This window comes from Schistocerca cancellata, chromosome 9 (genome assembly GCF_023864275.1).
Source record: "Schistocerca cancellata isolate TAMUIC-IGC-003103 chromosome 9, iqSchCanc2.1, whole genome shotgun sequence".
NCBI lineage: Eukaryota > Metazoa > Arthropoda > Insecta > Orthoptera > Acrididae > Schistocerca > Schistocerca cancellata.
In genome coordinates this window covers 163982040-164007028 of record NC_064634.1, presented here as the reverse complement: position 1 = coordinate 164007028, position 24989 = coordinate 163982040, and positions in this window count along the sequence as shown.

Genomic DNA, 24989 nt, shown 5'->3' with positions numbered 1-24989 from the left:
AGTCCTAGTAGAAATCCTTGGATAACACAGGATATACTGAATTTAACTGACGAAAGGAGAGAATATCAACATGCAACAATTGGATCAGGCTTTAGCGAATACAGACTTTTAAAAAATGAGATTGACAGGAAGTGCAAAATAGCTAAGCAGGTATGGCTGGACGACAAACAAAAGAATTTACAAGCTTATTTCGTTAAGGGAAAGGTAAGTAATGCATATAGAAAAATGAAAGAGGCCCTTGGAGATAGAAAATCTCAATCATTACCGACAGCTCAGTTGAAAAACCTCTTCTAAACAAAGAAGAGAAAGGTGGGAAGGGTGTGGGGGTCGCTAGAAGGGAGATGAATTTCAGTGCAATATTATAGAGCTGGAAGACGACGAAGATGAAAATGAGGTGGGAGATATGATAACGCGAGAAGTGTTTTACAGAGTACTGAAAGATATAAGTCGGTGACAGACACCTGGAGTAAACAACATTCCATCAGAATTGCTGATAGCCTTGGGAGAGCCAACTATGACAAAATTCTTCCATCTGGTATGCAAGATGTATGAGACAGAGAATAGTTCTCAGACTTCAAGAAGTACACAACAATTTCAATTCCAAAGAAAGCAGTTTCTGACAGCTGTGTAAAGTACCGAACTCTCACTTTAATAAGTGATGTCTGCGAAGTACTATCCCTAATTCTTTACGGAAGAATGGAAAAACTGGTAGAGGCTGTCTTCGGGGAATATCAGTTTGGGTTCCGTAAAAATATAGGGACATGCCAGAAAATATTGACCCTACGACTTATCTTAGGATATAGGTTAAGGAAAGACAAACTTACGGTTACAGCATTTTGACAATGTTAACTGGAGTACTCTCTTTGGAATCCTTAAGATAGCATAGGCAAAATACGAGGATCGAATGGCTATTTACGACTTGTAAGGAAACCAGACGCCAGTTACAGAAATCGAAGAGCATCAAAGGGCAAAAGAGTTTGAAAAGGGAGTGGGACGGAGTTGCACCCTATCACCGACACTATCAGTACATTCAGCAAGCAGTAAACGAAATTAAAGGAAAGTTAGGAGTAGGAAGTAAATTGCAGGTAGAGGAAATAAAAACATTGAGGTTTGCTGTTGGTATTGCAATTATGTCAAAGACAGCAAAGTATTTGGAAGAGCAGTTGAACGAAATGGACAGTGTGTTGAAAGAGAATATATGATGAACCTTAACTGAATGTAGTCAAATTAAATCAGATGATGCTCAGGGAATTGGGCTAAGAAACGAACCTGCGACCGTAGCAGTCGCGCGGTTCCGGACTGAAGCGCCTAGAACCGCTCGGTCACAGCAGCTGGGCAATTAAACTGGTGATCCCTTATGCCTTAGGATGTGTCCTGTCAACCGATTCTTTCTTTAAGTAAAGTTGTGCCACTAATTTCTTGTCTCCCCAATTCTATTCAGTACTTCCTCATTAGTCACAAAGCTGTTACACATAAATCACGTTAAGTATTTAAATAAACTACCGGGCCCCTAAAACACTATTAAAATGATAATGACAACTAAACTCTCATTTTTTTAAAAAAAATCAAGAAACTCACTGCTCAGTTTGCACAAAAGCTTTCGTCAAATGCCAGCAGTGACCTTACAATAACAGGAACACTGAGTAAATTATTTCTCCAAAATCACTAAAGCCAAGTCCTAATCCGGTGACGCCCCCGCCTCGGCACGATACCAAAAGAATGACAATAAACTACTCAACTTGAGTCAGGAACGGGATACACACAGAAGCACGTGTGACCTGCCAACACCTAGGTCTCTTGCGATCACGGGAAAGCCGCCGAAGCAGAAGAAGAGCGGCCCCTTCATAAATATTTCAAGTTAACCTTCCCAGCAATAACTAGAAACAATGTACAAAGTCATCAAAAAAATAATCACACAATAAACAAACAAGATTAAATAAGTCATGATGTGGCTTTACTGGGTCCTGTTTGGGACTAATAGACTCTTAAATTTGGATAGCACCATATGGTAGATGACAGGTTGAAATGACCACGTATAACCCAAAGGGCTTGAAAAATGTTCAAATGTGTGTGAAATCTTATGAGACTTAACTGCTAAGGTCATCAGTCTCTAAGCTTACACATTATTTAACCTAAATTATCCTAAGGACAAATACACACACCCATGTCCGAGGGAGGACTCGAACCTCCGCCGGGGCCAGCCGCACAGTCCATGACCGCCCGGCTAACCCCGCGCGGCCAGAAGGTTCCTCAAGAGAGAGTAAGAGAGTGTGCAAATACATGCACGCACACACACATAACCCATACGTATGTAGGCTGAATGCATACAACTTTAGTTACAGGCCAAATGCAATAAGTCGCCCCAGGAAGAGACATAAGATCTACAACAAACATCAATTAAAATCAGCAGAGCCAAATACTGAATCATAACAAACAAATAATTCAAGTGCCAGATTAACACTGCAAAATAATACTGTAGCTTGACGCCTAAAGGAACATCCAGGCTGACACACACAGCCCCAAAAAGAGTAACTGAAAGGCCTAAATGAACCGGATTCCTGACCATCTCACATCGAGCAGAGTCAACAGTTCTTAAGTGTAGTACTTCCTGAGTAGTCTTCATACCTAATTTCAAACAAATGCTAAGGAGGCTAATAGTTTCAGGACTCCAGGTAGGCACGGGATAATACTGCCCTCCTGCTCGTGGCTGCTAACAAGTTGTTCAGTTCATCTCGGCTTACTTAGCACACGCCAGTTAACTACTGCACTTCGCAGAACGCCGAGTACTCAGGCATGCCCATCCAGCTCCGTGTCCCACACACCACTCACTACCACCCCGCTCCAGACGAAACACCTAACCGAGCAAAGATGATACGACGAGGGACAGAATCGATGGAACGTGCGCTCAAGTGGCGCCAGTACAATCACGTGCGTGCGCTCACAGAAGCCGCCACGACTCACACACTTCTTTTTTTCCTTTTGCTTCGACTATAGCTACATATTGCTTCTCGTCAGTCCTCTCCACACTCTTAATCCTCAATGTGAGGGAACAAATTCATTATTCAGTTACAGTCCTTTCCGATAATAATAAAATTTTTCTGATGTTCCACCAAATACTTTTATGGCTAGTGGGAATCAAATGTTTTCTTTCAGGAATGACTGCTGTGACATTTGTCGTGGCTGATAAAGTTACTCCCTTGCCATATCTCGATTCTTGTACAACACAGTGGTTTGAAGTCCAGGAGAAAAGCTCGACCACTGCGAATTTGCTTTGCTGTTTTAGTCAGGTATCTGATTTGTAGTTACGACAATATTCACTTTCCCTTTTAAGCATGTCGTACCGCATTAGCATGGAACGTATCGGGCTTACCGCCTTACCGAACAAAAATTTCCGCATTACTGGGGGAAGTTTCCTACAGTTGTTCTGTTCTTATCTAGATTACACATTTATTAATTTCTTTTCCTTTTCAAATGTAAACCTGCCCTCCTAGAAAAACTGTAGCTGGCCGAAAGTTTCACAGATACTTTCTTTTGTGTCTTGTAAACATACAAAGGTAAAAATTAGGCGTACACGATGTCTATAGCATACAGATAACGTTGACTTAAAACTTAATATAAAAGGAGGGAAGGTGTGGTGTCACCGCCAGACACCACACTTGCTAGTTGGTAGCTTTAAAAAGGCCGCGGTCCATTAGTACATGTCGGACCCGCGTGTCGCCACTGTCAGTAATTGCAGACCGAGCGCCACCACACGGCAGGTCTAGAGAGACGTACTAGGACTCGTCCCAGTTGTACGACGACTTTGCTAGCGACTACACTGACGAAGCCTTTCTCTCATTAGCCAAGAGATAGAATAGCCTTCAGCTAAGTCCATGGCTACGACCTAGCAAGGCGCCATTAACCATTTCAAGAGAGAGTCTCACTTGTATGATCAAGAATGCTGTATACAAATGATGGATTAAAGTTAAGTATTCCAGCAGCTACGTACTTTTCTTTATAGCATTCATTACGTATCCTGTTCCAGACCTCACGCCAGTCTGCGTTAGATTATAGCGTGCATTTCGGCCTCCTCTAACTACAAGGTGTTGGCACATCTGCCAACACATCAGAAGGAAAATAAAAATTTTTGATCATAATGCTTTAGAAGAATAAATATTTCACATAAACATCAAGAAGAAGAAAAGAGTCGGAGAGAACTCCACCGCTGACTCATACGTGAGAGCGGCTGGTCTACCGATGTTCATCATCGCAGAGTCCACTAACCTGACCGGCCGTTTTTTCTGGCCCGAGGTTATAGCGAGACAGCCTGCGCGGCGCCTTAAAAGCCTCTCATTAGACCGTTTTGCGAGATAAATAAGGCAAACTCAATTAGGTGGGGCCTTTCTGGCGCCCCGGAACCAAACTGGCGCCCGCGGCCGTCTGGCATCGGGCCAGCGCCAGGGGGCTGGTCGCCAGGGATGCGGAACTTGTTCCGCACGCTTACTTTGCGGCCCCAGTTTCTGCGAGTACATTTTAGTCAGTAATTTTCATGGGCCTAGCAGATAATTTCGTTATGATTTTCTCATCGCGTGAACTGGGACGATATTTCTTGAACATACAACCAGTTACTTGGGCTTTTGAGAGCTGAGTTAAACATACTGCAATAAAACAAAATGGTGAGGCTCTTTTTCTCTTACCGTGGTTGCTGACGACGCGTGTCTGTTTAGTTGGGCAATGTCTGCTGTTATAGGCCATTTAAGCCAAAATTGGAGTAAGTGTTTCGTTGTGATTATAACGTTGTCGCTAAATCTTGGGCCTTAGTGAATTAAGGCAGCTCCATTGCAGCCATTTTTGAAGCAAACGGGCAGGCTCAGAGGACCTGATATGTAATTTCACAAGTGATCCTGGTTTTACACCTCACGGCGCCGGGTTATGCTGCGCAATCATGGTGACATCGGGGAAACGCCATGCAATAACGAGATGGCCTGTGGTATGTGTTTCGACACCGTCGGGACGCAGAAGTGTTGATGTGTACGTGTCTGGAAGCAGTGTTGGTTCAAATGGCTCTGAGCACTGTGGTACTTAAGGAAGTAGTGTAATGGCAAGACAAGTGTGCTACTGAACGCTATAATTACCTCCTGTTTCTGGCACAACTATGCGCAGTCTGGCAGCACCATCCACGACATGGGGTCCACGTCGGTTTCCAGCATGCTATGGACCAGCCTGCAGTCGACGCTTGTCTGGACAGCCAGTTCCAAGAGACCAGCTCACCATTCTGTCCAACGCCGAAGACGTAGGCAACACAACAGGGAACAATCCCCCAGGCCCAACAGCGACAACAAACTTCTGCCTTGGAGGACCGCGGTTCGCAGCCATGGAGAAATCGGTACCAGGGCATGGTTCTAACACAGCAGCCACGACCGCTTTCGGGAATTCAGCAGACGTATGCCTCGTTGGCACCACTCACTCAGGGCTGCATTGTGCCAGCTCACACACACACTGCTGGGTGAGATAGAGAGTGTCACAAAGGCAGGATGCCGCCGTGACCTTCCGAGGTCATCGACACTACCGGTGGACGATGCGCTGCAGAGGGCGAATCTAGGGGCGTAGCAGCAACTTGACATTGTAATCCAAGATGACTAAAATATGTAGTATCTCGCAGCGGAGATATCCAATTAATCCTGACCTGCACCACCGCCTCCACAATCGGCCACTCCATCACCGTTGCACCATATCGGTTGCTCAGGTTCGCTATATTACTTTTAAATAAGGTATAACTTCACAAAATCTTTGTTTGAACATTTGTTTCGTTCTAAATAGTGGAAAAAAGATATCTAACCAAAACAACACGCAGCAAGAAAAGGTTTTGCAAGACTTAAAATTCGAGATGTTCAGGAAAGTCTCGGGTAGCCTCGGCCATGCAACAAAATACAGGTTTTCAATTTAAAAAAAAAAGTGTTTTAGTGGCTCACAAACAAATTAATCTGTTTATACATCGAAAGCACAAGATAATAAAAAGCGGATGCTTAAAAAAACATTTCAGTGTGTGGTCGGCTGAACCTGATACAATGCATTAATCTTGCCAGACAGAGGTTTTCCATAAGACAGTTCTTGGTGCTTGTTCACATAGTTTATATACAGAACTTTATCTGCTATTTTCTTTTCTCTGTTAAATCGTGACGCAGTTTTAAATCTTCTGGAGAAAACTGAAAGCCAACTTTTCAATCTCGAACAAAGTGAGCGGCATTAACCTGGAATCTAGTAAATCTCTTACGTCGGTTACAAGCGTTTCTTCGAAAGTTTCTTCAAGTGTCATAGATACGCTCTGATCCCCTGCAATTGTACTAATCTGATTCAGAGTTTAGTCATAGAAACATTAAAGCGTCTGACAGCAGCCCTCTACGTCATTTAGCCTTCCAAAACATTTGAAACAACTTGATTCACTGCAGCCTTGAACCACTCTCCTCGACCGTAGTGGCAGGCTTCTTCTTGAACCTCGGCATCTCACCATAAAACAAAAATTTCTTATATGGTCAGACTTTGATATGACCCATACTACCCGACTGACGTTACACTTCAAAACCTGGTGGAAACAGACCTCGGCGAGAGGTGGTGGAATTTCATTATTACCATACAATCAGTCGGCCGCTGTGGGCCGAGCGGCTCTAGGTGCTTCAGTCTGGAACCACCATGCTGCTACGGTCGCAGGTTCGAATCCTGCTTCGGGAATGGATGTGTGTGATGTCCTTAGGTTAGTTAGGTTTAAGTAGTTCTAAGTCTATGGCACTGATGACTTCAGATGTTAAGTTCCATAGTGCTTAGAGACATTTGAACCATTTTTTAACCATATAATCTGCATTTGAATAATTAAGTATTAATATTTGTACGATGACGTTACTTTTTACTTTTAAATGCGTAAACCGATTATGAAAATCGCACCGTTCAGCAGCTTCGACGCACAGTCTCATAAAATTTGCTTGTCACACAGACTCTACAGGTATGTTACTAAAGTTCCAGTAAATGGCGGAATGTAGTCTGCACTTTATTACAAGCCCTGAATACGTCCGTTACCTTGTGGCAAACACGAGAAACACCAAGTGGTCCATACTGCATGCCGATCTATACTAATCACCGTTCCGTAGGAGTTCTGGTCATTGGTACAACCAGGAGAGACTGTCTGGCTCTTTCGGATTATAACTTCATAATACAAGGGGGATTTAATAGGTATTGCAACACTTTTTTCTCTGAAGGCTGGTTGGTTTTATTCAGCATTTGAATACACCAAAAAAATTCCCCACCCTTTTGGCTACAAAATCCTATTTTTCAACATAATCTCCGTTCAATGGGATGGCCTTATGCCACCTCGCTGGTAGTGTCTCCGTGTCTGCGTAGTACCATTCCACGTGCCGATGTCGGGACCAGCGTCTTGTTGCCTCAATAACCTCCCCATCAGCCACGTATCCCTTGCCTCGGAGTGCATTCTTCGTTGAGCCACACAGATGGAAGTTGGAAGGCGCGAGATCCGGGCTGTAGAGTGGATGAGGAAAATCAGTCGATTTAAGGTTTGTGAGCCCGTCTCTGGTGCGCAGACTTGTGAGGGGCATTGCGTTGCCATTGAGAAGGATAAGTTTGTTCGCAGTTTTGTGGCAACGAACACGCTGTAGTTCCAACATTGCAGGGCACACAGCTGTGTGCGACTGGCCGGTAGACGGGAGATCCGACAGGGTTGCCGTGGCCTTGTCGACAGACGCCTCGCCCAACGACTCACTTTGTCTTTGTTCACTGCCAGGTCTCTGTAGACACTTCTTAAGCGGCTATGAATGCTCGTATCTGCGGTGCTCTGGTTTTCCGCCAAAACCAATTTTTAAAAAAATTGTTCAAATGACTCTGAGCACAATGCGACGTAACTTCTCAGGTCATCAGTCGCCTAGAACTTAGAACTAATTAAACCTAACTAACCTAAGGACATCACACACATCCATGCCCGAGGCAGGATTCGAACCTGCGATCGTAGCGGTCGCCCGGTTCCAGACTGTAGCGCCTAGAACCTCACGGCCACTCCGGCCGGCAAGCAATTCAATTACGGTTCTCTGCTTGGAACGCACCTTCGTTACAGATGCCATTATGAAGGCTACGTTTTGCACCACCACCTATCGCAACTTCATGAAACTCGGCTGAAGTAGTAATATTCCAGAATGTTCCACAGCAAATTCCGCTTTTTTTTCCAACCGAAATTGGCCGAGAAAAAAACGTGCTGCTACATTTATTGAGTTCCACTTGTAATAGTGACTGCTTAAAAGAGCACAAAGTGATCTGCATATGGCAGTCAGCTGTTTGGACTCGTGCAGTAAGATGGTTCGAAGTGGTGACGTGACACGTGACAGAGGTTGTAAAAATACTTTTCATTCATGCTACACACTTTCAAAGGTAAACAAAAGACGTGAGCAGGTGCTTCGTTATTGATAGATTATGCAAATGCAGGTAGACATAATTCGTATGAGGATTACATCTACAAGTATATTCCACAAGACAGATTATAGTTCCTAGTGGGGGGTACGCTTGGTACCACTATCATATTCGCTCTTCTCTGTTCCATTCACTAATAGTGTGTGGAAAAAAAAAACGACAGTCTATAAATTTTGGAGCAGAGGAAGTGATCCGAGGTGAAGAGCCACTTCTGCACAGGACTGGGATGCGGTGGGGGCTCGTGGGGAAGGTGCAGCTCACAGGAACTTCGTAAGTTAAACGTTTTATTGAGAATTCGTACTACCTCACTTCTAGCGCTGTGGCGCGGCAGTCTCACCCTGTTGGTGTGCCGTTGTCGGCTCATGGTGGCCACCTGGACGCCCAATAGCCGGCTTCGGCGTCTGCGCACAGGAATACTGACACCCAACGAGACCGCTCACCAGCGCGTGCCCCAGTTGTGTGCAGTGCAGGTGCTCGCTGTAGGCACTAACGGCGCCGAGGATTGCCGGAACACTTCTAGGGGCAGACAGCCTCCGGAAGAAGAATAACTCACCCCAGCGTGTGAAGACACCTGGCTCCAGGAGGTCCGTACCGGCTTATGAAGAGGGCGAACAGATGTATCATCCCGGTCACGATCTGCTCCCCTCCAGAGCAGGAGTCGGGCTGCCGCCGGAGTGAGCCTGGAGGCGGCCCACCAGGATTAACGTGTCAAGTCCTGGGAAAGGGACATGGAGCTGGAAGATCGTTTGGCAGTGACGGAGGCCCGCCCTTGTGTTCGCTGACTCACTGTCGTTCTGGCACTTGGCGAGTTCTCTTATCGTAGTAGGCACTGACGGACTGAGAGTACCTGCGCTATAATTGATGATTAATTAAACGATTTAGAAGCGCTCCTATTGTGCCAAAACATTGCTTCCATTCACGCATTGCATAGCAAATCCGTGACCCAACAGTGTAGAAACCGCTTTGGCTTGTCCTGCAAGAGCTCCATCATAACAGTGCATTGACAGCGATCTGTCCCACCTCGCAGTGCATAAGCAGCCATTTAGCTGCAACTGAATAGGCGACGCACTGGTCCCACTTGCTGCTTATGGCTTCGTTTATTACTGCGATTGGTATTTACCGCAGCAGCGTTGAAAGTATAGCCACGGCCCTACTTAGATAATTCACTTACCTTACGCCGTAATCGTTTAGTTTGTAAAATGTAAGATGATTAGATAATGTCCTAAGCAACTCTTTTCCAAATAAACAGTAACATTCTTCTTCATTTACACCGGCTATATTCTACTGACCGCAAGTGGTATGTATTGAGCATATCCCTAACGCCAGCCGGAGTGGCCGTGCGGTTCTAGGCGCTACAGTCTGGAACCGCGAGACCGTTACGGTCGCAGGCTCGAATCCTGCCTCGGGCATGGATGTGTGTGATGCCCTTAGGTTAGTTAGGTTTAAGAAGTTCTAAGTTCTAGGGGTCTGACGACCTCAGAAGTTGAGTCCCATAGTGCCCAGAGCCATTTGAACCATATCCCTAACGCTTATACACTCATTAAACGATAACGTGACATAACGTGCTATTTTTCTTCGGCTTTTCGCTACTTCTTCTGTTAACTGTGCTTGCTGAGCGTCCAAGACTGATGAAAAGTGCTTCACAATCAGTCGAAAAGACTTCTCGTATGTCACTTAGTTCGTGGATAAATACCCTTCCTTGACATCCTTCCACTGAATCTCAGCCTAGCATCTGCTTTCCCTAATTTTTTTTTTTTTTTTTTTTTTTTTGTAGTCATTCCACTTTACACTTTAGGCCGATACAGACGATTACTAACTAGGTACTTCACGGTTGTTTCTATCATCTTTCACAAACAGTGCAATCGAAGAGTAATGGATCTCTTCACATATACGTATAGAGTTTGGACAAAAATATTGAAGCATCACTAGAAATTCCTGCTTGAACATAAATGCTCATGATAGCCAAACCTGCAGGATGCACTGTCAGTTTTTATCACGAACGGCATGTGTGCAACATCCTCAGTATGTTGCAACTGTCAGTCGTGGTCAGAAGAGCGTTCTGTGTAACTGTGAGTGCATTATAACGGAGCTGTGGATTCAAACGTGATCAAATTGCTGGTGGTCGTATGGTCCATGCTTCCATAACCAAGAGTGTCTAGTGTTTCAAGAGGCACAGTATTGACGCTTTACACCGCCTACAGGTAAAGCTAAAAATAATATCGTCCGCTAAGTCACAACATCTAAGAAACTGTGTGTTGAGCGATCGTAACGCACGGTCACTGAAGTGGATTGTGACGAGAAATCAGATGACGACAGCTGCAGAAGTCACTGCAGAACTGAATGTGGTACTCGCGATCCTTGTCGAAACCAAAACCACATGAAGCGAGCTCCATAAGCAAGGAAAGGGCGAGCTGGAATTCCAAAACCACTCATTAGTGTTGCAAATGACGCTAAGAGGGAACCGTAGCCCTTTGGCGGTAAAACCAGGAGTACTGAGCTATGGAAGAATATTATTTCTCGGATGAGTCTTGTTTCTCACTATTTCCAACTTCTGGTGGAGTTTGCATCCCAAGTGTGAAAGATGACGTGGTTAGATTTTGGTTTGTGCAGCGCTATTGTGGTATTACTTGATACCTTTAGTTAGTGTGAAAGGTCGCCTTACTGTGAAGGATATTGTGACCATTTTGGATGATCAAGTTCATCCCATGGTACAACGTTGGTTCCTCAATGACGTTGCTGTTCCAAGAGGACAGGGTCCTTGTTGACACAGCTCGCTTCGTTCATGACTGGTGTCGTGGACACGAGAGTGAGTTGTGCCATTTCGCCTGACCACCATAGTCAGCATATCTCAATGTTGTTGAACCTTTCTTGTCTACTATGGAGAGAAATGTGCTTGACAGCTATCCTCCTGCACCATATTTATCTCAGCTTGCCAACGTTTTGCAGAACAAATTATTCCTTTGAAAACTGTCCAAGCCCTGTACTTGTTTATCCATTCCTAGACGAGCGGAGTTTTGCCAAAGGTTTCTTCTACATTGTATTAGGCTTTGTACGGTGTTGTGTTGTTGTTCATTTCATGTTTTTGTTGAACCTCAGTATGTTACGTTGCTAAAAGTTATACGTTCCATAGACTTACGATAAGAGTTAGCTTGCAGTCTCTGCGCCAAACATCGCTCCAGCTCTGGTTATCTGTACTTCGCTGCATGCTATTGCCAACAGCTTGGAACAGGTTCGGTGGAGCAGTTTATTACCCTTATATTTATTCCATGTGACTACCATTATGACTAAACCGGATGCTGGAAGGTGATATAACATGAGTGACATACTATCGTAAATGTATCGATGCCAACGGTTAGTCATTTGAGAGCCTTGAGTCACTCAAAATGTATTAAATCGGGCGCGCAGCGGGCCGACGTCCACCTAACGTTTGTTACGTGTCGTAAGCACCACAGACCACGACCTCTATATTTCTCGAAGATTTTGGCTCTCAAAGATAGTCCTGGGTAATTCAGAGCCGCAGTGTTCTCCAATAAGGCACATGTTACAACTGCAAGGCATTGCTATTACAGTAATGTTTGGCATCTGTAGTTAATTTCAGAGCACACAAATGACAGAGCATCAGGCTAACGTCTTACCTTACGCGCTTTATGACGACACATATCTCATTTATGTTCATAAATGATCTTCACAGTGAATCAGGTTCTGTCCTTCAGAACAATGCCATATACGTTAGCTCCTTCTAGAACAATCTGGCTTCTCTTTACGTCCATAGAATTTAGATACCGGTTTCACTAAGAATTAAACAATTCTGCACTGCCACGCGGAACTTCTAATGATGCAACTTCGACAAACACTCGCTTGCTTGAACATTACCACATTGCACAACGAATTAAGATTCGTTTCACTGCACTACCATCTTGCGTACAATAAAACCTTCCAGACTTATTGGAAATTCACACCAGCGCCGAGACAAGCACGAAATCCCTTACCCATGACGGTGACACTGCATCTTGATTGTGATACGCCTTTATTCTAAAGGCCATCAAAGTTCCAGTGAGACTTCGTATCACACAATCAAAATCATTGCCTAGCGCATGCTTTTACTGGCGTATTAAATTGCGGAATAACCTGTCGCTACTCAACTGCTGTTCCAGATACTCGGAACAGTGCCTCCAAAGGCATTTTTACTGTGAAAGTATTTACTGACGGAATAAAGTTAGCATTTCATCGGAGCGTTCATATGCGGGTCTGTCCATCATGAAGGATCCAGAGCGACTCTCTAGAGCGAAAGCGCCAACACCAAAACTAGTGCGTTCTTCCACTTCATTCGTAACTCTGCGGCGATGAGTAATCACGTCGCTGCTTATTTTGTAAACTAATGAAAGAAAGTAGCATGTAAGAGAGGAGATCGTTTCCTCAAGCCCTGTCCTCAATTACGTGGTTTAGATAATTTTTAAAATATATTTTTATGAACATGAAGGATTAAGAACAAGTGTGATTATTTTCTCTCGACGCCGATCTCGCAATATCACCATCAAAGTTCTACAGAAGGGAGGGGTGGGAGGGTGGTACCCTCAGCATTCACAATGCTTCGAGCGTTTTGATTCTGGGACGGTATTACTGCACTGAAATGGTTATAGACGATGTTAAAAACCTATCATTTTCTCACGCAACTGGCGCTCCCATCTACATCCGGCCACGTCAACCACTGTGCCTTCCGCTCTAGATGACTCACAGTCTTCCATACCAATCGTTCGACGAATGCCTGCTCACACTGCCTTCTGCATACTTTCGTTTATATCTAGTTTGATTAATAACGTTGCCTTGTGGGTGGCGTGAATTACTTTCGGTTGAATTTGGGTGAAGCCCTTATGTTATTATTATTATTAAAATTACTATTGAATCCTTTAAACAAAATTGCAAACTAGAGTGAGTATATTTACACATTACTACATGACACAGTTGCTATGTCACAAGTTTTGTCTTGTAAAATGCCTCATACAATCTCGGTCGCTAACCACGAGGTAGTTATACACAGTAATGAACTTACACTTTTAGTGTATTACATCAAATACCACTGCATCTGTTGGTTTCACCCCGTTGAGAGTAACATGTTGAGCTGTACGTGAGAAAATCTTGCAACCCGTCACAAATCTCTTCCGATGACCAGCGAGGTCGTGTTTTGTTCATTAAAGTACAGTCTGGAACTGCATCGAATGCCTTCTGGAAGAGCAGGGAGATGGTATCAACCTTGGAGGCTTTGCCTACGACGGTTTGGATTTCATAGATGAAATGCGCGATACCTGTCTCGGAAGATATCTGTATATGCAGTCCGTTTGATTTTCATAGAGATTTTTCGTTCTGCAAGGACCTGCCTCTGTCGTTGCTCACACTCCTTATAACGAAATGCATCTTCAGAATACGAATCCAAGGTTGTAAGTACATTAATTACATAGACACTTTTGACTCTTCATGTAGAGGAGCTACAAATCAGAGCTGTCTACTGAAAGGCGCTGCAGCACGTCGTGGGAGCAGGAGTGCGTGCGACTGATTTGTGTTGGTTTTAATTGCCCTTCGCGGCGGGCAGGAGGCCATTTGTCGTGCGTGCGATGACGCACGGGGAAGCCCCGGCCGGCTGGCTCTCGTCTGCCGCGCCATCTGTCTCTGTCTGCGCGCTGCGCTCTCCCGCGCCGGGCGCTGCTTCCTGTTACGCGCCGCTAAATGAGGAGGAGGGCCGAGCTCCTTACGGCACTGACGCACGCCCACCACTACGAGCCTGCCACTTTTTACCTCTCGTGTCGACTTCATACACGGCGCGCCGTCTCAACCAAGATTACGTGGCCAAGAAACCTCGTATGGCGGGTGCTGTACGTTCCAAAGAAGACAGCAGTGTAACTACGAATATGCAGCTATTTTTCCTTCTATTTTTTGTACTTTTGCTACTTCTAATGGAAAATCCTCCTCTAACATTTGTAAGTAGGCTGTTTATGTTTTCTTATTGGCAACGTTACGTAGCGCTCTATATGAAAATCACTGGCTGTGCTGTGTGCAGTCTGTGGCTAGTTTGCATTGTTGTCTGCCATTGTAGTGTTGGGCGCGGCAGCTGGATGTGAACAGAACGTAGCGTTGAGCAGTTAGAGGTGAGCCACCAGCAGTGGTGGATGTGAGGAGAGAGATGGCGGAGTTTTGAAATTACATATATTATGACTTGTGATGATATTAAGGTAAATACATTGTTTGTTCTCCATTAAAATCTTTCATTTGCTAACTATCCCTATCAGTAGTTAGTGCCTTCCGTAGTTTGAATCTTTTATTTAGCTGGCAGTAGTGGCGCTCGCTGTATTGCAGTAGTTCGAGTAAGGAAGATTTTTGGTGAGGTAAGTGATTTGTGAAACGTATGGGTTAATGTTAGTCAGGGCCATTCTTTTGTAGGGATTTTTGAAAGTCAGATTGCGTTGCGCTAAAAATATTGTGTCAGTTTAACCACAGTCCTGTATAAATTGTCATAAGGGGACGTTACACATTATTTCTTCGCAACAACATTTGTCGACACCAGTAGTATCTTTTGAATTCCGGACATGTCAATATTATCTCAGTTCCTTTTCTGAAAACTTTCGTACAATTTTTTTACACAGTAAGTTATAATTCAAGCTAAAATTTATGAGACTCATTCAGTTTAAAAAAAAAAATTGCAATCTAGATGTTACAATGGATAAGTACACTGCTGGCCATTAAAATTGCTACACCAAGAAGAAATGCAGATGATAAACGGTTATTCATTGGACAAATATATTATACTAGAACTGACATTTGATTACATTTTCACTCAATTTGGGTGCATAGATCCTGAGAAATCAGTACCCAGAACAACCACCTCTGGCTATAATAACGGCCTTGACACGCCTGGGCATTGAGACAAACAGAGCTTGGATGGCGTGTACAGGTACAGCTACCCATGCAGCTTCAACACGATACCACAGTAGTGACTGGCGTATTGTGACGAGCCAGTTGCTCCGCCACCATTGACCACATGTTTTCAATTGGTGAGAGATCTGGAGAATGTGCTGGCCAGGGTAGCAGTCGCACATTTTCTGTATCCAGAAAGGCCCGTACAGGACCTGTAACACGCGGTCGTGCATTGTCGTGCTGAAATGTAGGGTTTCGCAGGGATCGAATGAAGGGTGGAGCCACGGGTCGTAACGCATCTGAAATGTAACGTCCACTGTTCAAAGTGCCGTCAATGCGAACAAGAGGTGACCGAAACGTGTAACCAATGGCACCCCATACAATAACGCCTGGTGATACGCCAGTATGGCGACGACGAATACAAGCTTCCAATGTGTGTTCACCGTGATATCGCCAAACACGGATGCGACCATAATGATGCTGTAAACAGAACCTGGATTCATCCGAAAAATGACGTTTTGTCATTCGTGCACCCAGGTTCGTCGTTGAGTACACCATCGCAGGCGCTCCTGTCTCTGATGCAGCGTCAAGGGTAACCGCAGCCATGGTCTCCCAGCTGATAGGCCATGTTGTTGCAAACGTCGTCGAACTGTTCGTGCAGATGGTTGTTGTCTTGCAAACTTCCCCATCTGTTGACCCAGGGCTCGAGACGTGTCTGCACGATCGGTTACAGCCATGTGGATAAGATGCCTGTCATCTCGACTGCTAGTTATATGAGGCTGTTGGGATCCAGCAAGGCGTTCTGTATTACCCTCCTGAACCCACCGATTCCATATTCTGCTCACAGCCATTGGATCTCGACCAACGCGCTCAGCAATGTCATGATACGATAAACCGCAGTCGCGATAGGCTACAATCCCATCTTCATCAAAGTCGGAAACGTGATGGTACGCATTTCTCCTCCTTACACGAGGCATCACAACAACGTTTCACCAGGCAACAGCGATCAACCGCTGTTTGTGTATGAGTAATCGGTTGGTAACTTCCCTAATGTCAGTACGGTGTAGGTGTCGTCATCGGCGTCAACCTTGTGTGAATGCTCTGAAAAGCTAATCATTTGTATATCGCAACATCTTAAATTTCGCGTCTGTAGCAAGTCATCTCCGTGGTGTAGCAATTTTAATGGCCAGTAGTGCATCTCAGTTGCTTTTCTGAAAACTTTCATATAAATTTTTTACACAGTATGTTATATTTCAAGCTAAAATTTATGAGAATGATTTAGATTATGAAAAATTGTAGTCTCGATGTTACAATCGGTAAATACTACCTCTGAATGTACAGTTATAATTATATTTTTTGTAGAAACATTTGAAACTACGAAATATTTGCACACTTAAAATTTCTTCTGTTAATTACGCATCGTGCAATGTTTACTACATTTACTTCTGATTAATTTATGAAATAGTAATCGAAATTAATAATGTAACAGAAACTAGTAGAAATTCATTTGTTAAGAAAAATTGTATACCCTTTGGAATGTTGTTATTTCCGCAGAGTGTGGGAGCTGTAAGCATGCCTCTGATGCGATCGAACATAACATATTTTTGTAATTTTGTGCGAGCAATGTAATTTCGACTTTGTTAATGAGAAAAATCAAAAGACTGTATGATACACTAAAACTTGACAAAACATATTTACGTAAAAATAAAAATTCTGCAACAACAATCTTAAAATTTATTTAGTTCAATTCAACCATGAGGACCTAAACTGTGAAAATTTCAGCTGCAAAAATCAGACCCCCAAACAAGAAGAACTGGGGTCATCTCAACATGACAAGCTAAGTAATCTAGAAAGTTTATTGTAACCCTCTCTCCTCTCATATTTCTCATAAAAGACTTTGCTTATTGTGAGCAGTAGCTGCAGGTAAGAAGGAGGGGGTAGATTACGTACTGTTACTACATTTGGGATGTGGTGATACAGGAGAATGTTGAGAATTAAGTGGACTAATCAGGTAAGGGATGAGGTAATTCTCCGCAGAATCGACGAGGGAAGGAATATATGGAAAACACTGACAAGAAGATTAACAGCATGATAGGACATGTGCTCCAAGACATCAGGGAATATGTTTCGTGATACTAGAGGCAATTGTAGAAGGTAAAGACCATAGACAGAGACTGTAATACATCCAGCAAATAACTGAGGACGTAGGTGGCAACTGCTACTCTTAGATAAAGAGGTTGACAAAGGGGAGGAATTTGTGGTGGGCCGCTTCAAAACAAGTCAGAAAACTGATGCCTCATAAAAGAAAACTGCTTCTGGTAGTGCTACATAGATTGCTACTTACCGTAAAAATGAAACGTTAAGTTGGAGACAGACACGACTAAACGACACTTACACATTAACTTTCGGCCATAGCCTTCGTCAGGAAAAGAAACACACACACGTTCATTCAATATACACTCCTGGAAATTGAAATGAGAACACCGTGAATTCATTGTCCCAGGAAGGGGAAACTTTATTGACACATTCCTGGGGTCAGATACATCACATGATCACACTGACAGAACCACAGGCACATAGACACAGGCAACAGAGCATGCACGATGTCGGCACTAGTACAGTGTATATCCACCTTTCGCAGCAATGCAGGCTGCTATTCTCCCATGGAGACGATCGTAGAGATGCTGGATGTAGTCCTGTGGAACGGCTTGCCATGCCATTTCCACCTGGCGCCTCAGTTGGACCAGCGTTCGTGCTGGACGTGCAGACCGCGTGAGACGACGCTTCATCCAGTCCCAAACATGCTCAATTGGGGACAGATCCGGAGATCTTGCTGGCCAGGGTAGTTGACTTACACCTTCTAGAGCACGTTGGGTGGCACGGGATACATGCGGACGTGCATTGTCCTGTTGGAACAGCAAGTTCCCTTGCCGGTCTAGGAATGGTAGAACGATGGGTTCGATGACGGTTTGGATGTACCGTGCACTATTCAGTGTCCCCTCGACGATCACCAGTGGTGTACGGCCAGTGTAGGAGATCGCTTCCCACACCATGATGCCGGGTGTTGGCCCTGTGTGCCTCGGTCGTATGCAGTCCTGATTGTGGCGCTCACCTGCACGGCGCCAAACACGCATACGACCATCATTGGCACCAAGGCAGAAGCGACTCTCATCGCTGAAGACGACACGTCTCCATTCGTCCCTCCATTCACGCCTGTCGCGACACCACTGGAGGCGGGCTGCACGATGTTGGGGCGTGAGCGGAAGACGGCCTAACGGTGTGCGGGACCGTAGCCCAGCTTCATGGAGACGGTTGCGAATGGTCCTCGCCGATATCCCAGGAGCAACAGTGTCCCTAATTTGCTGGGAAGTGGCGGTGCGGTCCCCTACGGCACTGCGTAGGATCCTACGGTCTTGGCGTGCATCCGTGCGTCGCTGCGGTCCGGTCCCAGGTCGACGGGCACGTGCACCTTCCGCCGACCACTGGCGACAACATCGATGTACTGTGGAGACCTCACGCCCCACGTGTTGAGCAATTCGGCGGTACGTCTTCCCGCATGCCCACTATACGCCCTCGCTCAAAGTCCGTCAACTGCACATACGGTTCACGTCCACGCTGTCGCGGCATGCTACCAGTGTTAAAGACTGCGATGGAGCTCCGTATGCCACGGCAAACTGGCTGACACTGACGGCGGCGGTGCACAAATGCTGCGCAGCTAGCGCCATTCGACGGCCAACACCGCGGTTCCTGGTGTGTCCGCTGTGCCGTGCGTGTGATCATTGCTTGTACAGCCCTCTCGCAGTGTCCGGAGCAAGTATGGTGGGTCTGACACACCGGTGTCAATGTGTTCTTTTTTCCATTTCCAGGAGTGTACATAAGAAAGCTGTCGAGTCCGCCGTCCGATTGTGCGGTCAGGCGTGCACGAAGCATGCTTACTTGTGTGAATCAATGTGTATGTATTTCTTTTTTTGGAGAAGGCTGTGCCCCGAATGCTAATGTGTAAGTGTCCTTTAGTTGTACCTCTCTGAAGCTTAACGTCTCGTCCCTACAATAACTAACAGTCATTCTTTTCATTAAGATGTTCGCGTATGTTATAGTAATAAATATTCTTTTATCTGAAGCATCATGATGATTATTTCGTTAGTGTGCCAGTGAGGTTACGTATCGAAATTTAACCCTGAGCAGAAAGATGCATTTTCTTGAGTATAGTCCTTAAGTGAGCTACATGATTCAATAATTCCATTGAGCTTTTAGTTACAGTTTTGCTGGAAATTTATTTGCCTGGCACACAGAGAACAGTAGTGAGCACACCATCAGTTAAGATGTATACAGTCTAAGGACTCTTAACTGCTGAAGTAAAATTATTTCAGTTGTTAGGACACAATTCATTTTTTGAACTACTTTAGCAGTTGATATAAATTTATCTTAGTAGGTAAGAGTACGATTACGATAGTGTTACGTGATGATGTGTCAGTTACAGTGATGTCACTGCATAGAAATAAATTTATGGCAAAAGTTTCGGGAGAGACAGTGTTCCAGATATTCAGACATACAACTCACTGAAGGGATAAACCGAACTAAACGAGTCCTTCAGTACAGAAATAAGTTTCAGTACATAACCTCACCGGAATGTCCAACAAAGAAATCTGATCTCACCTCAAATCAGCTGCAAAGCACCAGAAAATGGCAGCATGTAGAAATGTGCAACGCTAATAAATATTTTTAAGAAGTGTAGAAAGTATGAGTCTGGCAACATACTGTCTGACTTTCGGAAAAATGTTATACACAATTCCGAACACCGCAAGAACTGACAATTGCGAAAACTTTCGCATAATCAGTTTAACAGCTCATACATCTAAGTTAGTGACAAGAATAATTTTCAGAGGGATGGAAAAAAAGTTGAGGATGTTTTAGATGACTATCGGTTTCGCTTCAGGAAAGGTAAAGGCCCAGAGAGGCAATTCTTATGTTGCAGTTCATAATGAAAACAAGGCTACAGAAAAGTCAAGACACGTTCACAGGATTTGTCGATCTGGAAAAAGTATTCGACAATATAAAATGGTGAAAGATGAGGACATAGACTGGAAGTGCTATTGTGAGATGAAGAGGTTGCCACAGAAGAGGAATTCGTGGTGGGCTACATCAGACTAATCAGAAGACTGATGACTCAAAATATGAAGAAAGGGGGGATTGAATCTATATCATACAGTGCGAGGCTTTCACTTCTAATATACGAGTGAACTGTTGAAGGCTGACTAAGACCAAAGATTGTCGAAGACTGTGGCTAAGGCATGGCTTTGTAGCTGCCACCGGCCATCCTATAGCGTGGCGGCAGAGGACGCTCGTAGACGGAACCGCTGCAGGCGTGGCTCTGCGAGCGTGCATCGTTGGATCCCCTGGGTCTTCACTCGACTGCTATCGGCGTCTGTCGGAAACGCGCGTTTCGCCACCAACTTTGAGAGTTAAGTGAGGGTAGTATCCATCTATCACAGCACATTTATCAACTGATCACTTCTTTTAATAAAATTCCGCCATAAATCTCTGGTTTTCTCCAATTCGATTCGGTACTTCCACATTAGTTACTCAGTCTTCATGACCAATATTTAATGTTATTTTGTAACTCGACATCTGTAAAACTTACTCTCTCTTACTGTCTCAAATACTTATTTTAAAAGTTTTACTTCTGTAGAAGTGCACACTCCAGACGAGAATCTTCAGAAAGGATTTCCTAACACTTAAACACACAGATGTGACCAAAAAACTTTCTTTTGCACAAATGCCTTTCATTCTAGAGCCAGTCTCCATTTTACACCCTCTCTACATTAACCATCTCAGTTATTTTTTTGCCCAAATATAGAAATAATAATGCTCTATGATGTGACTATCACATATGACTGAGCACTACTTGATTATTTTCCCTCTCATTTCTTGTCTGTTTTTTAGGAGACTACGAGGCTTGCTAACTCATGAAGAAATGTTCAAATGGTGTTTTGAGAAACGAATAGGTCGACTTTTTCTTCCCATTGTCTGACTTGACAACAAGGTGTCAGAGGCTCTTGTAAAGTGAAGTGGATCCCCAGGACACTGCAGTTCTCGAAAGCGGTTGCGATAAATCCTTGCCTCCACATTTTGGCGGCGAATGAGTTATTTTGCTTTGAAAGAAGCTGCCGCTGAGCCACTGCAAACAACTTGAATACAATTATGCGTGACAATTTCGCCTCCTTGTATACAGATCTGGCAAAGGGTCACAATTGTGCAGAAAATTCGTTACCCTTCCCTCCAAATCTTGTTATACAATCTGCTGAGTCTTGTCCACCACTGTGCTTAGACGCAAAGGGCTCGACCTGTGAGTGGAATATAGATAGCAGCCATTACTAACCTCTTCCACGTTAATATGCATTGTATAAGGCAAGAATGAGAAATTTCTGCAGGTGTTCCCTGTATTCAAATAAACAAAGCAAAATTATCGCTGGTCTCTGTTGCAATAAAAGGGTGTCATTCGTTCCATGTACAGTTTTCGAAAATACCGTGAGTTAGATTTACAAGAGGACAGTTTCGTGCACTTGTCGTGGGGAAGCCATCTGTGGCACTTGGCATCCTGCCTTGGAGGGAGAGAGCCATGCAGTCCTGCTGCAGAGGGAAGGAGGCTATTGGATCTGGCCCGCATCTCGTGGTCGTGCGGTAGCGTTCTCGCTTCCCACGCCCGGGTTCCCGGGTTCCCGGGTTCGATTCCCGGCGGGGTCAGGGATTTTCTCTGCCTCGTGATGGCTGGGTGTTGTGTGCTGTCCTTAGGTTAGTTAGGTTTAAGTAGTTCTAAGTTCTGGGGGACTGATGACCATAGATGTTAAGTCTCATAGTGCTCAGAGCCATTTGCTACTGGATCTGGCGCCAGTTGAGATACACATGCACAGAATTTAGAGTTTCACGTTTCGAATTAGTGCTATCCACAATTTGTGAGATTTACTATACAAGTTGAGTTGCCCTATAAATTGTCTTGTTCCTTGGCTCTTGGACTCGTTTACGGAGCATATGCGAGCTGCACAGATTAGGACACCTTGAAGGGTTTTCGAGGAATCATCCACGTAGATGAGGTATCTCCGTAGAGTGTTGGCAGAACACTCAAAATTAAATTGAGCTTCTACAGAGCTTTGTGTTTCAGTATTTTAAGTGATTTTTAAGTGAATTCCTATGTGTTGTGTTGGAGCGCGTCCTCAGTCGATATAAAGAGACTTCATACTCACTTCGTTGGAAACCTATTTCCTATTATTTCTAGCCACATGTGTTGAGATCTTAGAGTAACTAAATGACTTCCTAAACTCAAATTTGATTTAAATTTCAGAACCGAACTATTATCCTACAACTGATTCTTGATAGGTGACACTCAAAAACCAAAGAAAATTCCTGTCTTCCTAATTTGTTTTCGTACTTGGTGTATTTAAAATCGAAGCCCATATACTATTTTATTTTTATTACATGGCCTTCATTGGAAGATCCTAGTAAGTTATACAAAGGTTTATACAGGTCGTTGTTATTCTATAATGCTATACAGTTTAATAATAATTCAAGAAGAAATTCGATAGTGCTGTAGTCACACAGGGATTTTTATGATTATGTATTATGTGAAGGGTATTTTGTTCTTCTGTTTGCACAACACTTCTTCATTCTTTCTGATATTTTCTATCTTCCTTCGTCTGAGCTCACTCTTCCTGCAGCCCTATTACTGATCTTAGTTTTTAGTCTGGTTTGTGTGGCTTGCAGTGTTCTGGTTTTCTCCGTTTTGTTTTTTAAGTTACTCTTATTATTCCGTAACGTCTCTATTACTGACCCACTAATTCTTTTCTGTGTTGTTCTCATCAGATGACCTAAAAATGAGATGCGCTTCTTCCTGATCGTGATAATTATTGTTTGGATTTCTTGAATAATATTTCATTTGAAGTACCCTCAAATGACAATTTACGTGATTTCGTTTATTTATGTATTTTCAAGTTATTCTTTTTTATCTTTAGTATTTTGTAAATTTCTACCGCAGTAGCTATTTTGAAGATGGTTTCTGCTGCGTATGTTATTTCTGATTGTGAAATTGTTTTATAATGTTTTAATTTTGCATCTATGGATAGGATTTTTTGTTGTATGTGTCTTCGGTAGTGTAATTTGCTTTGTTCAGTTATTTATTCTGTTTTGCCATGATGGTTTCCCATTTAGATAGTAAGTTACTACCACACCGAAATATATACATTTACGAACTATTTTGGTTCCTGGTTCTCATGTTGTAATTTTGTTTCCAATTGGTCGGTCAGTTAGCATAATCTCAGTTTTTTCAAATGATATTCTGAGGACAATTTTCTGTTCTATTTGTTGTAGTGATGTAACTTGTTGCCTGGTTCCTTGAACACTTGTGGCTATGAGAGCAAGACCGTCAGCAGATCCTAAGCAAATCAACAGCACATTCAATTCTTATTTTCTTTGGGTTATTCTTGCACTTTTATCTCATTATGATTCTCAGGGAACAGTTAAACAGTAATGGTGGTACACAGTCACGTTGTCTTAAGCCTGTTGTTATAAAAATGGTTAAGAAATTTCTCCTCTAAACTCAACCTTCGATTTGGTGTTCGTTGGAGTAAGTCCTATTAATTTAATTAGTTTTGAATGGAATCCCAGATTCCTTAAAATTTTTAACACTGAAGCTCTATGGAGGCAGTCATACGCCGCCTTAAAATCTACAAATATTATTGCAAGAGGTCCGTTCCATTGATGTAGTATGCCATAATCAATTTTATACTAACGGTCTGCTCTGCACAGTTTCTCCATGGACTGAAACCTCCCTCGTATTTTAGTTAGTTTATTTTGTTAGCAGTATATTTACTTGGATTACTTTTGCCTTTTTACTTCGGTGATCGTCTTTGATTTGCATAAACACACCTGTACTTGCCAACTGTATCACAGTTAGTTTGATTCCAGGGAGAATAACTGTTGTACGCCTTTCAAAGCGTAATCCTTCTGGTGACGAAACATTGCCCGGTTATCTTTCAGTTTGTCGTGCAGTTCTGTTAAATGTGGCTAAGTGTGGTGGGTCCCTTCGTGGCTGTTGCACAATGTAGCGGTCATCTGCTGCTGTAGTTGATCGTGCTGGACCACTTCGTCCCCTTCAGACAGCAGTGCCTGTGGTTTGAACGGTCCCCAAGCACTTGAAGTAACGCTGAGACCAATACAAAGTACTTGGGCTCCACTCGTCACACTTCTTCTTTCTTCCAGTTTCCCAATGAATCTCCCCCGTGCGAAACCAAACGTTGTCACCCAATCCATCTAGTAATCAATTACACCACTGCAGTGCACAGCAACTGCTCGCAGGTTGACACATGCTGTCTTTTCCCGTTCCTTCAGTTGCCTCGTATTGCGGAGCCAGTCCCATCTGACGCTGCATTCGCGCTGTGCACAACTTTGAGACCTCTGACAACGTCCTTCCGCACTTTCGTACATTTCGACAAGAGTGGTTAATATGTTAACGTTTTCGGCGCAGTGTACAATCAGCTTACTTCTCCGTAGGCACATTTCTCCTTGAAAGATATGAAGGGCTTATTTCAATAGTGGTACAAGTCCATTACCTCCATTTTTCTGCCTATAATGCTTCTAAATTAATG